Below are 14,516 nucleotides of genomic sequence, written 5' to 3'. Positions count from 1 at the left end.
GATTGATTTTGTCTTCAGGAGTTCCGTGGTGGCCCAATTCCAATGTGGGTCAGAAGTTTTCAGACTTTCTCCTTAGGTCTGGAATCTTCTAAGAATGATTTTGGCCTCAGGAACTTGGGTGTTGGACTGATCTGAGATCCTGGCGGTGGCCGTGGCATGCAGGGATGCAAAGGCAGATGGGGTGGGAAGAAGCCCCAAGATTTCCCAGGGAGTGGATTGAGTACCTGGGTTGTACTGGATGCAAAGGATCAGGGAGAGGCAAGGTAAACCTCGGAGCCCCAGAAAGAGGCTGTCAGCCCCAGAAAGAGGCTGGCGGGTGTTGCAGCACCCTGGAAGTAGAGGGAGGTGAGGGCGGGGCCAGGTCCGGAAGCGGTGCTCCTGGGGCCCCTGAAAGGCACTATGTTGGTCTGGGTGAGAAGGGTCAGGAAGCAGTATTGGTTCCCCCAGTGTCTGGGGCCCCAAGACTAGGAATGGCACAGGTCCCAAACTAGGAGTAGTGAGCTGGGGGAGTCAAGGCGCGGAGGGCTGCGCTATAGACTTACCCCAAGAGGCCTGAGGATAGGAGTGCAGGCTAGGAGAGTTAGCCGGTGATGCAGGTCCAGGGAAGCAGAGCTTTTATCGTTTTTTTGAGACAGGTCTCCCTGTAGCCCCAGTTGTCCTGGAACTCACTATGTAGACAAGGCTGGCCTTGAACTCACAGAGATCAGCCTATCTCTGCCTCCCAAGTGCTGGGATTAAAGTCATGGGCCACCATGCCCAGCTTTTTAATCAATACTTTTATCTAGTATTCTTTTTCGCTGTCAATATTTCTTTTGTCTTTTTAATTATAAAAATCACTTTAAGGTAATGAACTAAGGAAACAAATCACACAGCTAGGTTAACATAACAATGCAAATGCTTACCCAGTCCGCACACAATGTTTTTCAATTAATAGCAATTTTGAAAGCTGTGGAGCTCTGTTAAGTGTTTCACAGTTTGCATGCCCAGTGCAAATTTGGTTTACTGAAACGTTAAAGTTTCTTAAACTTTCTGAGCTTAAGTTTCTTTAGATTCCTAAGTCCTATGAGTAACTTTCCTCCCTTCCTCTAGGAGGGAATATTTAAATTCAGAGGAAATAGCTACACCATCATATTTATTTCTGTTACTGCCCCCTCCTCTTGTTGGTATAAGCAGTAAACAATAGGTGGGGAAGTGAAGGCTTCTCAGTGAAGTTGCCTGAATGTTGGGCCGGTCTAGGATGCAGTTTCCTATGTTGTTTCCTTATTTGTCTCCGGTGCTGGGATCAACTTGTAGTCATGTACTTATACAAATCTATTGTGTAGTCTGACACTCACGTCTTTGTTAGGAAGCTCAGTAAAACATTGGTTTACCAAATGAGACTTCATTGCAATCATTTCTTTGATCTATCATTATTCCTTTGGTGCCTTGTCTGGTATAAATAGCTGTTTTCTCATGTCTCATCAGGAATATTCATTACTATACAATAATACTAATTCCATTGACAAAAGATTACCTTCAATTGAAGTAATAATATACAGTAGATTATTATACCTTGCTCTCAACAATATAGAGTAGACCAGTAAAAATGAGAATGGTTACTAAAAAAATGTGAACAACTTGAATAAATGAATGTGAGTGATATTATGTCAATTGAATCATTGTGATTTACAGCATGTGTGGAAATAGACACCCCCATTATTGTGTACCTTTTAAAAATATTTTCAAGAGCAAAACTCAGAAAATCTAAAAATGTAAAAATTTTATAAAAATTGTTTTCTTCTGTTCATAACTCTTTCTCTTTCTTCTTCATTCATCATATACTGGTGGAAATTATGGTGAATTTAAGAATTTTAGATGATTAGTTAATTGCTATATATAAAGCCATGGCCCTGCCTCCAAGTACTACCACTTAAAATGTATCTGAAAAGGATGATAGGAGTTGTTCATTACTTTGTCTGTTGTAGGCAAGATTAATATTCTTTATCTTGCTTCAACTACTTGACAAAGCAGTATAAGAAGTCCTTATTCAATGGTTTGTCAAATTGGCTAAAAATTATGATGAGGTAGTACTGTGAGTCTGATATCTCTGCTAGCTCTTGGAACAGTCCTCTGGCTGAACCTCACAATCATGATATAAAGTGAGGGAAAGCATGGATGAAAGACAGTAATAACTATAAATCATGGAAAGTAATTGCTATGAAGGGGAAAATAATAGAAAAAGCAAAGAAAAATGCAAACAGTTTCTAGCTACTTTGTGAGAGAAATAAACTTGGGGAGTGATTTTAATGTTTACTCATATTCGTGGATGTGTATAAGTATGAAGCTATTAGCTCTTTAAATTTACTTTATGTGAAAATGGAGGTCCATGCTGATTATGGTGATTTAAAAATATTCGGCCTGCTATCAGTTATACAATGTCATTCAATGATTCCAATAATGAATGTTTTAAAAGTACTTAAAGTAAGTGTATTGATTTGGTTCTATTTTAAAGTTTTGTTTTATTTGTATTCTATCAGGAGACATTTAGTAGGTCTTATACAGAAACTGCAATTTTTTAATGTTTTCAAAGAATTAGGCATACCGTTATCTACCAATCTAGACATCCAGTTTGTAAACTCCCTCAAATACAACAAATACTTGTTGAATGCCCAAATTATCATAACTCTTGTATCCTAATGCCTAAAAATCACATATTTGTGAATGAAGAGTAATAGTTAAGGCAAACAATTCTGACAAAATGAAGGTCAATTTAGGATTCATGACTTGTGCATTCAAGTCTTGTAATGATTATCAATTCAATTGTGAAAAATCTTTGACATTCACAAATTAAAGTATATATAGGATTGACTATTATCCATTTTATATATTTATGATGAGCTTGATATTTGTATTCTGAATTGTATATTCAGTTAATAAATTATGAAGCCACAATCACTGTAGCAAAATTATGTTTCTTAGGCAAACCAATACCAGTCAAAACTCTAATATGAAAGCATGGAAAGATCAGTAGTATTACAAATGAAATTTATTGATATTAAATACAGACATATTGAGACAAAATTTGTTGACCTCTATTGGGTGCTTAGAAGAGATATCATTTAGGAGAAATACTATTAAGTGGCTTGTGTACATAACACAATTTTACAAAAACCAAGTAAAATGAATATTTAATTAAGTATCGTGTTCAAAAAGAAAGCAGGGACCAGAATATTTGCTGAAAAAGACATGCTGTTTATTATTCCCCTACAGATGGAAAGTAGTAAACACAGTGGCTGTAGAAGCTCAGGGAATAACCTGTGGGAGATCAATGGCCCTTAACTTATGGGAATTAATGAATCACAAGTTTAATATGCACAAATTCTCTCTAAAGCCCCACATATGAACAAAAACCAGTCCTATAAAATAGTTGTTTGGGATTGGAAACCTATTGAAATTGACTGGGGTTTTGTGAGAAGATAACCATTATGTAAAGAAAAGCCCTATTGGTAACCCCTGTCAGCACCTCCTTGTAATACAAGGCAGGGCACATGCATTGGGTTATATCTAACAAAGACTTGGAGTCCATAATTAACTGACATTTGTCCTTGATTTGAAGGCCAATCCATGATAATATTGCCATATGTATAAAGCCTGCTGCTACTAAAGTCCAAGAAAATACTGTAATCATCTTATTCTTTTTTTCTTTTTTAAATTTTTACAAAAACTTTATTGAGAATTTCATACATGCATATAAGGTGTTTTGATCAAATCCATGCCTTCAGTGGTTCTATCTAAAAGATTTCCAGATTGCATAACTCTCACCTGTAGAGAGAAAAGAAGGTCCTTGACTGGTGATGTGAAGAAGTAAAGGCAAGAGTAGTTAGCATTACAAGTTTTAGACAGGGAACCAGAGAAAAGTCAAAACAGGGCCAGTTGGCTGGGAAGAGTGGCTGGATAATCAATCTGGTGAGGTTCCAATGACCCTGTTTGGCCCCCTTTTAATGAATGAGCACAACCAACAACAAGCCCCATTGTGATGATGATTAGTGATCAGGCTTAGCCTAAATCGTGATGATGGCAGTTATTTCACGCAGAAGGGACTGCTTCATAGCATCATCTTATTAAAAGGACCTGGAATTTAAAAGGATTTGGTGCTAGGAGCTACATATGAGGGAGAACATAAGAGAATTTCCCAAAATTAAGAAAAGATATCCCCATACGAATACAGGAAGCACATAGAACACCAAATAACACCCAAGAAGAAACTCCCCATGATATATCACAGTAAAAACAAAGAGAGAATACTGAAAGCAGCAAAAGAAAAACAAATCACATACAAAGGAAAGCCCATCAGAATTACAGATGACTTATCAGTGCAAACTATCAAAGCCAGAATAGCCTGGAGCAAGGTATTTCCATTTCTACATGACAACAGATCCTAGCCCAGAATACTATACCCAGAAAAAGTGTCTATTATAGTTGAGGGGGAAAGAAAAATCTTCCATGACACAAATAGTCTGAAAGCATACATGTCCACAAAACCAGACCTTCAAAGAATACTTGAAGCAATACAGAGAGCAGAGAGAAACAACTATACCCCTATGGGTGACAAAAGAAAATAAACAAAGACATAATCTAGAAAACACAAAATTACACAGAGAACACAAACAGCAACAGCAATCAAAATGATGGCAACCAATACACACCTTTCATTAATAACCTTAAATATCAATGGACTGAACTCGCTAGTCAAAAGACACAGGATAAGTGAATGGATTAAGAAACAAAACCCATTTCTTTGCTGTCTGCAAGAAATCCATCTCACCTTCAAGGACAGGCACTACCTTAAGGTAAAAGGATGGAAACGAATATTCAAAGCAAACATCACTAAGAAACAAGCAGGGGTTGCAATTCTAACACCTGATAAAATAGGCTTCAAATTAATGCTAATCAGAGGAGATAGGGAGGGTCACTTCATTCTGATCAAAGGAAGAGTTAACCAAGAAGATATTACAATCCTTAACATATATGCATCAAATTCTGGTGCATCCAAATTCATAAAAACAACACTATGGAACTTTAAGACACAGATTAACCACAACTCAGTAATAGTAGAGGACTTCAATACCCCACTGTCTCCATTAGACAGGACAATTGGACAAAGAATAAACAGAGAGACATCTGAATTAAATGATACCATATATCAAATGGACCTAACAGGCATCTTTTGATTATTCCACCCAAACACCAAAGAATACACTTTCTATTCAGCACCTCATGGAACTTTTTCAAAAATTAACCACGTACTGGGCCACAAAACAAACCTCAACAATTACAAAAACAGTGAAATAATTCCATGCATTCTATCAGCCCACAAAGCAATAAAGTTCAAAGTCAACACTGGATGAAGCCCTAGTCATTACACAAACTCTGGCTATTGAGCAGCACACTCCTAAATATTGAGTGGGTCAAAGGAGAAATTAAGAAAGAAAAGAATTCCTGGACTTCAATGAAAAGGACAATAAAACATAACACAACCTCTGGGACATATTGAAAGCAGTCCTAAGAGGGAGGGTTATAGCTCTAAGTGCCTACATTAAAAAATTGGAAAGAGCCCAAATAAATGACCTAACACTGCAACTCAAGGCACTGGAAAGGTAAGAAAAAATGAAATCCAAACCCACCAGAATAGAAGAAATAATAAAAATCAGAGCAGAAATTAGTGAAATAGAAACAACAAAAACAATACAAAGAATGAATGAATCTAAGTGCTGGTTCTTTGAAAAGCTAAACAAAAAGATGGACCCTCAGCCCAGTTAACAAAAAGAAAGAAAGAGCAAATTCAAATCAGCAAAATCAGAGGTGAAAGGGGAAACATCACAACAGACACCCAAAGATCCAAACCATTATAAGGGAATATGTTAAAAACCTATATGCTACTAAATCTGAAAGTCTAAAAGAAATGGGTGGATATCTGAAATCATGGGGCCCTCCAAAGTTAAACCACAAAGAGAACAACAGTTTAAAGAGACCCATAACATATAAGGAAATTGAAACAGTAATACAATGCCTCTCAATTAATAAAAGCCCAGGCCAAGATGGATTTACAGCAGAATTCTACCAGACATTTAAAGAACACCTCCAACCAACATTACTTAAATTATGCCAAATGATGGAAACAGAGGGAGAACTACCAAATTCCTTTTATGAGTCCAGCATCACTCTAATACCCAAACCAGGTAAAGACACAACCAAAAAAGAAAACTATAGACCCATATCCTTAATGAACATAGATATAAAAATTCTCAACAAAATACTTGCAAACCAAATACAGACACACATCAAAAAGGTCATTCATCATGATCAAGTAGGCTTTAACCCAGAGATGCAGGGGTGGTTCAATATACACAAGTCAGCAAATATCATTAATCATATAAATGGACTCAAAGACAAAAACCACATTGTCATCTCAATAGATGCAGAAAAGGCTTTTGATAAAATTCAACATGTATTTATGTTCAAAGACCTAGAGGAAATTATACTAGAGGGAACATACCTCAACATAATTAAAGCTATATACAACAAACCCACAGCCAACATCATTCTAAATAGGAAAAACTGAAACCATTCCCATTAAAATCAAGAACCAGACAAGGATGTCCACTATTTCCACTCCTTTTCAACATAGTGCTTGAAACTCTTGCTAGAGCAATAAGACAGGAGAAGGAAATTAAAGGAGTACTAATTGGAAAAGGTCAAACTGTGACTTTTTGCAGATGATATAATACCATACATAAGAGATCCCAAAAGTTCCACCAGAAAATTCCTAGAACTGATCAACACTTCAATATAGTGGCAGTTTATAAAAATCATTCTACAAAAATCAGTAACCTTTCTATATACTAACAATAAGCAACTGGAGAAAAAATACAGGGAAATGCTCCCACTCACAACTACTGCAAAAAAAAAATATCTTGGAATAAATTTGATGAAAGACATCAAAGGTCTGTACAATGAAAATTTTAAATCATTAAAAAGATTGAGGAAGACACCAGGAAATGGAAGATTGCCCATGTTCATGGGTTGAAGGAATTAATATTGTTAAAATGACCATCCTACCAAAAGCAATATATAGATTCAATGCAATCCCAATCAAAATCCCTATGACATACTTCAGAATTAGAAAAATGCATCCTTAAATTCATATGGAGGCACAAAAGACCCCGGATAGGCAAAGCCACCCCAAGCACAAAAAGTAATGCTGGGGCCATTACTATATCAGATCTCAAAGTAAACTACAGAGCCATAGTCATAAGAAACAGCATGGTACTAGCACAAAAACAGACACATAGATCAATGGAACATCATTGAAGATCCAAACCTGAGTATATGCGATTTGAGCCACCTGAAAAGGAGCCAAGAACATACAATGGAGGAAAGACAGCATCTTCAATAAATGGTGCTGGCAAAACTGGATCTCCACCTACAGAAGAATGAAACTAGATTTTTATCTTTCACCTTGCACAAAAGTCAACTCCAAATGGATCAAAGACCTCAATGTGAAACTGGAAACCCTGAATCTATTAGAAGAAAATATTGGCAGTAACGTCCAGGATATAGGTATATGAAAGGATTTTCTATATCAGACAGAAGTTTCTCAGGAATTAAGGTCAGCAATCAATAAGTGGGACCACATTAAACTAAAAAGCTTCTGTATAGCAAAAGAAACAGTCAAAACAGTGAAGAGAAAACCCACTGAATGGGAAAAAAATCTTCACCAATGACACATCTGACAGAGGCTTAACATTCAGAATATATAAAGAACTCAAAAAACAGAAGCAAGAAACCAAATGACCCAATTAAAAAATGGGCTAAAGATCTAAGCAGAGAGTTCTCAAAGGAAGAAATAAAGATGGCTAAGAAACATCTCAAAAAGTGTTCAACATCATTAGTAATTAGGGAAATGCAAATTAAAACCACCCTAAGGTATCACCTTATCCCAATCAAACTGGCTGGGTTCAAGAGAACAAATGAGACCACATGCTGGCAAGGATGTGGAGAAAGGGAAATGCTTATTCACTGCTTGTGGGATTGCAAACATGTGCAGCCTCTATGGAAAAGAGTATGGAAAACTCTTAAAAACCTAAAAAAGAACCTACCATATGACCTGGTTATACCACTCCTTGGCATATACCCAAAGGACTCATCCTATTGTAGAGACACTTGTACAACCATGTTTGTTGCTGCTCTTTTCACAATAACTAAGAGATGGAAGAAACCTAAGTGTCCCTCAACTGAGGAGTGTTTAACAAAAATGTGGTATATTTGCACAATGGAGTTCTACTCAGTATTAAAGAAAGATGAAATAATGAAATTTGCAGGTAGATGGATGGATCTAGAAACTATTATACTAAGTGAAGTAACACAGACTCAGAAAAACAAAAGACATACGTTCTCCCACATTTGTGTATACTAGCACCAAATCCTTTTAAATTCCAGGTCCTTTTAATAAGCTAATGCTATACAGCAGTCTATTCTGGGTCAAATTACTGCCATCATCACAACTTCAGCTGTGCATGCTCATCAAAATTGGGCTTGTTGATGGTTTTGTAGCTTCATTAAAGGAGGGGCAAGCAGGGTCACCGGATCCTCACCATTGTATCTGGCCACTCTTCCCAGCCAACTATATGTAATTTGGCCCTAATCACACATGGTCTCCTGGATTTGGGGAGGGCTAAAGTATACAGTCTGGGGAAGGCTAGGAAGAGAAGGCATGACCCATTCTGGGTAAACGCTTTCCAGTGTGCACACCCTCAGGTCATACATCTCAGCAACCCCTCAGTAATCTCTATCAGTAAGCTCAGTAAATTCATTGGTTCCCCAGGAAAACTTTAATCAAACATTGGTTTAACACTAGAATCTTAGAAGGGGAAAAACATTACTTAGTATCCCAAGGAAAAGAATTCTTATAACAGATGAAAAATTTATTTGTTAATATTATTATGTCTCATAATTATTTAAAAAAAAAGAAAATGAGAATGTAAAAGATGTTAAAAGGATATGGGAATGGAGATGTTTTCCAAAATAGAAAAAATGAGAAAGCCTAAGCAAGTGGTGAAGGTCTGTGTAGGTTTGTTAAGCTATCTTAGGGATGAGACAAAAATAATATACATATAATCTTAAATTTTCTCAGGTCATAGTTTAGTCAACTAGTTTAAGAAACAAAATATATGTCTAGTCAAGGTTTATCTGAGAAGATTTGGTTTTTGTCCAAGCTTTATCTACATAGCATATGGTAATTTACAATACTAAACTGATGCAGCTAAACTTCTTTGATGTTTAACAGCCATACTTTGAGGCCTATCCTAATCTGGTCAGAGGGACTTAAAGGACAGTTTTTGCTCCTTGCCCTCCAATGTTGACTAAGTTCCATGAAGCACCACTCAAAATGTCCTGCAACTGTGGTGAGCCACCTGTCCTCTTGTTCAGGGAGGACATGGAGACACTATCAGATTGACTTGAACCTGTGTTCAGTCTACAAAGAGGAGGGTCAACACAGAGGAAACATTTCCTCCGTGCTTCCAATTGAAGCCAGTCATGGTTGAGCAGGAAGGACCTTTGATGTATCTTCACATGGATGGAACTGGTAAAAAGAAAGGAGCCAGGGACTCCTCCCAAGCCCATGTGCCCCCTGAGGAACAGATCCTCAAATGGCCATAAGAGTAAAAATAAATTGGTTTATCTGGGCCAACTACATGGTCTTAGACACCCAAAAAGGAAGTATAACCAAAGAGTAAAGTCATCGGTATATTTCTTTAAGAGTTCAGGGGATTACACTTCCCAGACATTAGGCTTAAGTCTGTACGTGTTCAGCAGTAAAGAAAGATGAAATAATGAAATTTTCAGGTAAATGGATATGTCTAGAAACTGTAAACATCTTATTCTAGACTCGTAACTCTGCTGCTTTTTTGATATAATTTTAATTGGTAGTATTATTTAATAAAATCCATGATAATAGAAACGGTAGACTAAGAACCCTCTACACAGACTTTCTTTCCTCCTGTTTCAGTACAAGCCAAATCTATGGCCATTTGGTATCTTAATTAAGAGACAAAATTACCTACAGTAACACTATGTGAAGGTGCTTTGCAGACAACACTATGTGAAGGTGCTCTGCAGGCCTCAATATATATGACAGACTACATGAAATCCAGTGCAGGAGGCTTTGGGGGATATGTATCGGAAAGGGAATATAAAGATGATCAAGATGTTTTGTATGAAATGTACAAAAATTTTTAAAAATGTGCCAAAAAGAAGAAAAATAAGAGAAATGTCCTTTTCATTGTCTTTTTTCCTCTGTAGCAACTACTCACATGGAACTTGGTATGTATACCAGGTTGTGTTCCATCTCACAGAGATCCATCTTCCTCTACCTCCCCAGTGCTGAGATCAAAGGCATACACCACCGCACTTGGCTGACTGTCTTCTTTAAAAAGGACACAGTAAGTGAATTTAATAGAAATTTGTTTATAGTTCTTACACACTTCAGTATGAGCTGAGCTGGATCCCACTGCCTCACACCAGTGGTCCAGTCCTGGGGATAAGGGAGAAAGAGGGGAGAAAAGTCCAGTTCTTCCTCAGTGCTAGGTGGCCCAAGATGCCACCCGTTCTCCTGTTCTCTTCTGGGCTCCAGAAAGAAGGTGGGATAGAATTTCTAGCCTAGGGCTTCACCTCCACACCCTTGTTCCTAGGGTTGGAGGGAAGTAAGTAGGAAATGGAGAATGGAACAGCAAGAAAAGACAAGATCTAGAAATAAGAAGCCAGGGTTGAGTACTGTTGGAAGTTGAAGGCAAATCCATAGTAAAAAGTGATGAAGTAGGGAGCTGGTGGGAGTAGGAAGGGGAAAAAAAAACAAAATCCCTCTGAAATCTGAGCCTGGAAAAATGCATATTCTTTAATCTCAAAGTACCACTAATCAGTTCAGCCAGCTCTGAGGTCGGTCTTTTCAGACTGGAGTCCAGCTTTGGAGGCGGGTGGTGGGCCTCTGCATCTCATCCTCTTACTGCTCATCATCCTCATCCTCTCTGGCCTCTCTGCTGTCCTCATTTCCTTGTCCTAGTCTTCCTTCTCCTCTTTTTGCTTTTGGCCTTCTGTTTCTTCCTTAAGCTTCTGCTCTTCATCCTACTTGTTTTCTGCCATTCTGATGATGTCCCAAGTCTTACTGTTGATTTTTTCTGTATAATACCTCATCATTGGTAATGAGGAAGGTTTCAAAGGTGGTTAGAGACTTGACCTGTCAGAGATCTAGTCCCAGAACTGCAGTGTTATCCTAGGCTTAGATATTTGCATCTGAGTAGTAATGGGGGTGACTGACCTCATACAATGAAAAGACTCCCACCATATTCAGAAAGCAGAAGGCTTTCCTTCATTATGTGTGGGCCTCAGACTGAGCTAACCTGCTTTGGAGAAACTGAGGCCTGGATAATAAATACACACAGGGTTTTTTGTTTGTTTTTTTAATGTTATCTCTTTGGAGTAATCATATTGGTGAGTTTTTAGACTTTCAGCACAGAAATATAGGTGCCCTTTATTTAGGCTATTATAAGAAATCTAAGCAGTGTTTTTATAAAAGCAGATACTTTGTGTAAATGTGCCCAAATGCTGTAACATTTCCCAGTAACATGATGTATTGCTGATGCCAATATAATGTCAGCTACTTATGTTATCTCTTTGGAGTAATCATATTGGTGAGTTTTTAGACTTTCAGCACAGAAATATAGGTGCCCTTTATTTAGGCTATTATAAGAAATCTAAGCAGTGTTTTTATAAAAGCAGATACTTTGTGTAAATGTGCCCAAATGCTGTAACATTTCCCAGTAACATGATGTATTGCTGATGCCAATATAATGACAGCTACTTTAACAAATAAAATGCATTGTATCAAACATTTCCTTTAAATCATTGCAAGAGGCAGCATTGTTTAAGGCATTCACAGAGTGGTTTTTGTGTTTTCTATTTCTTTTTCTGTGACAGCTTAGGACTTAAAGTGCAAAGTTCTTCCTTTTTACAGCTTTTCAATATAAACCAAATATAGAGGTTTATGAGGCTAAAATCTTAAAAACACTATTGCAAAGTTCTGTTATTTATACATATACCAACAAGCATACTTATCATTAGGCTTATTATTGGGAGTATGTAGGAGTCTTATCAAACATATTTGCTATTACTTATTCATCTGCTATACAGAACAAAGTTATTCTGTGATGATAGTTCATTAGTTCCACATTAGGTTAATTTCTCCTCATCAAATCCAGGTTCTTCTGTAATCTGGGTTGTCAATCTGCCAAGACTCACCCTTGCACTCAGAATTCTGAAAACCTGCTAGTTCCTATTCTCCATCCATTCTTTATCTCACACCTTAAGCTTCTTAGTATCAGGGTCAGAAATGTACTCAGGTTTGTTCCAGTCCTCAGGTTTGGAGTCTATGGAGTCATCAGTTTTGAAATGCTTATCTCAGTCTCCTGGCTTGGCAGCATCAGGATTCCTTATCTATTTTTGGTGACAAGAAGTCATAAATATCTTCCAAGGAACCTGACTCCACCTGGCTGTTGTTCATATTCACCTGATCTTGTCTGGTTAGAGTCAACATGTACAGTTATGTGAATTCATTATCCTTACCCTGGGTTTCTTGTTTATCAACACATTCTTGTCCTTGTAGTTGAAGATAACAAGAACATTCTTGTGTGAATAAACATCCATGTATGAATGGAATCTGTTGTATGCCAAGTCTTTATGCATGCTCCTTGGCCCTTGTTACTGTAGTACTTGAAACTAGCTGACAAGTCATAAAAGCAAGCAGGGTGACTTGTCCACAATCCTTGATATTTCTCCTGGTCCACAAAGGACTTCCTTGCAATTGGGGAGAAATATACAAAAATCAGGCTTGTGCTTGGATTATACTCAGTGCTTGGCCCATTGACCTACTTCCAAGAACTGCTCCTTGAAATATACTGTGAGCTTGGTCTCAAGTCTGGCTGAGGCAGAGCAATAGTAACAGAAGCTGCATCATAGGGGCCCTTTAAAATGATTCTCCCAGTGCTCTGCCATAGGGACCTTATATTCATTCTTAGTTTAATAACAGGTTTGCTATTTTATTTTGAGAATGTCTCGTATTTTAATTAAAGTGCTAAACTTCCCTTGGTTACTAGTTTGGTTATTGATAGGTTAAAAATTGGGAGAGAGCGAGCACGGATGGATGGAGGAGGCACCGAGGCACAGATAGAATTCTCAGCAGGATACAGATTTATTTCACACAGGGCACCTTTCCCTCAGGGAAGGGAAAGATGTCAGGGAAGGGAAGGGAAAGATGTCAGCCCACGGGTTGTGAGCTGGGACTTTATATATGGGGGCTTTAGGGGGTGGAAGGGGGGAATGTTTGGGGGAGAAATCAGGGAGGGGAGAGCAGGAAAAGCAGATAGGATTAGGGTCTGGAAGTGTTTACTTTTTCCCTCTTAAGATAAGAGAAAAACAGCTTTTAAAATCTCTGGTTAACAGGTAGAATCTGCTTATCTTAATTTTGGAGATCAGAGGAGAGGCAGGCTGCTTCTCAGCAGAGTTTGTTTCCCTTGACTTCAAAGGTCAAGGTGAGGTCCCTGTTGTGGAGGGGGGAAACTGCTGCTGTTTGGAACCCTAACAGTTATCTTACTAATATTGGTTTAGTACTAAGGCAATTATTGCTTACTCACTGTTTTTGAGATGTAAACAAATGTGTACTGATATCAAAGAGGGCACAGAGGAAAGACCAAAAATTTGGTTCCAGCAAAGTTTATTGGGATTACTTGAAAGAACATAGATAAGAGGTTACTCACAGTGGTGTGGATGGCTGAAAGGAATCTGGATTTCCAAAGAGCCCATCACAGGTGTGTGCCAGTTCAGTCTCTGCATGACTTACAGTCAGGTCAATAGACTACTGTGTCTTGTCTCTCCCAAGCAGTCCTTACTGCTTAACATATCCTTATGGTGGGTAGGGCCTTATGAATACAGTAAGTTTCTAAGACTTATGGGCTGTTTATTTCTTGAGTTTTAATGAACTTCCTGGAATGTTTCAATTTAGAGGAAAATGTTAGAAAACAAATATATGTCTCTTTCATTAGAGGAATAAAACTATATTTCAAAAACAGTTTCCAGATCACTAGACTGAGACATATTAATAGAGTCTCACCTGTCAAACAGGTAGCATTTATCTGTGCATGCTTATTTGTTTGCATATAAAACTTAGCTTTCTTATTTCAGTTACAAGTCCTTTAGGCATTGTTTGACTAAATTGTTTATTACAAAATTCTAATTAATCCAGGCGTGGTGATGCATGCCTTTAATCCCAGCACTTGGGAGGCAGAGGCAGGCAGATCTTTGTGAGTTTGAGGCCAGCCTGGTCTACATAGTGAGTTCCAGGACAGCTGGGGTTACAAGGAGACCCTGTCTCAAAAAGACAAAAAAAAAATTGCAACATGATTTTTAGCACACTCATTTGTGTGCTT

General features: G+C 37.8%; 1 pseudogene; it reads right to left on the bottom strand.

The window, feature by feature from the left end:
• Window positions 1-10,984: 10,984 nt before the first annotated feature.
• The window catches only part of LOC103737495, a 12,455-nt pseudogene continuing 8,923 nt past the window's right edge, over window positions 10,985-14,516 (bottom strand).

Source organism: Nannospalax galili, unplaced genomic scaffold, assembly GCF_000622305.1.
Source record: "Nannospalax galili isolate Female #2095 unplaced genomic scaffold, S.galili_v1.0 scaffold171, whole genome shotgun sequence".
Lineage (NCBI taxonomy): Eukaryota > Metazoa > Chordata > Mammalia > Rodentia > Spalacidae > Nannospalax > Nannospalax galili.
Note: the sequence above shows the minus strand (reverse complement) of the source record. Positions and strands in the feature narration are given on the sequence as shown.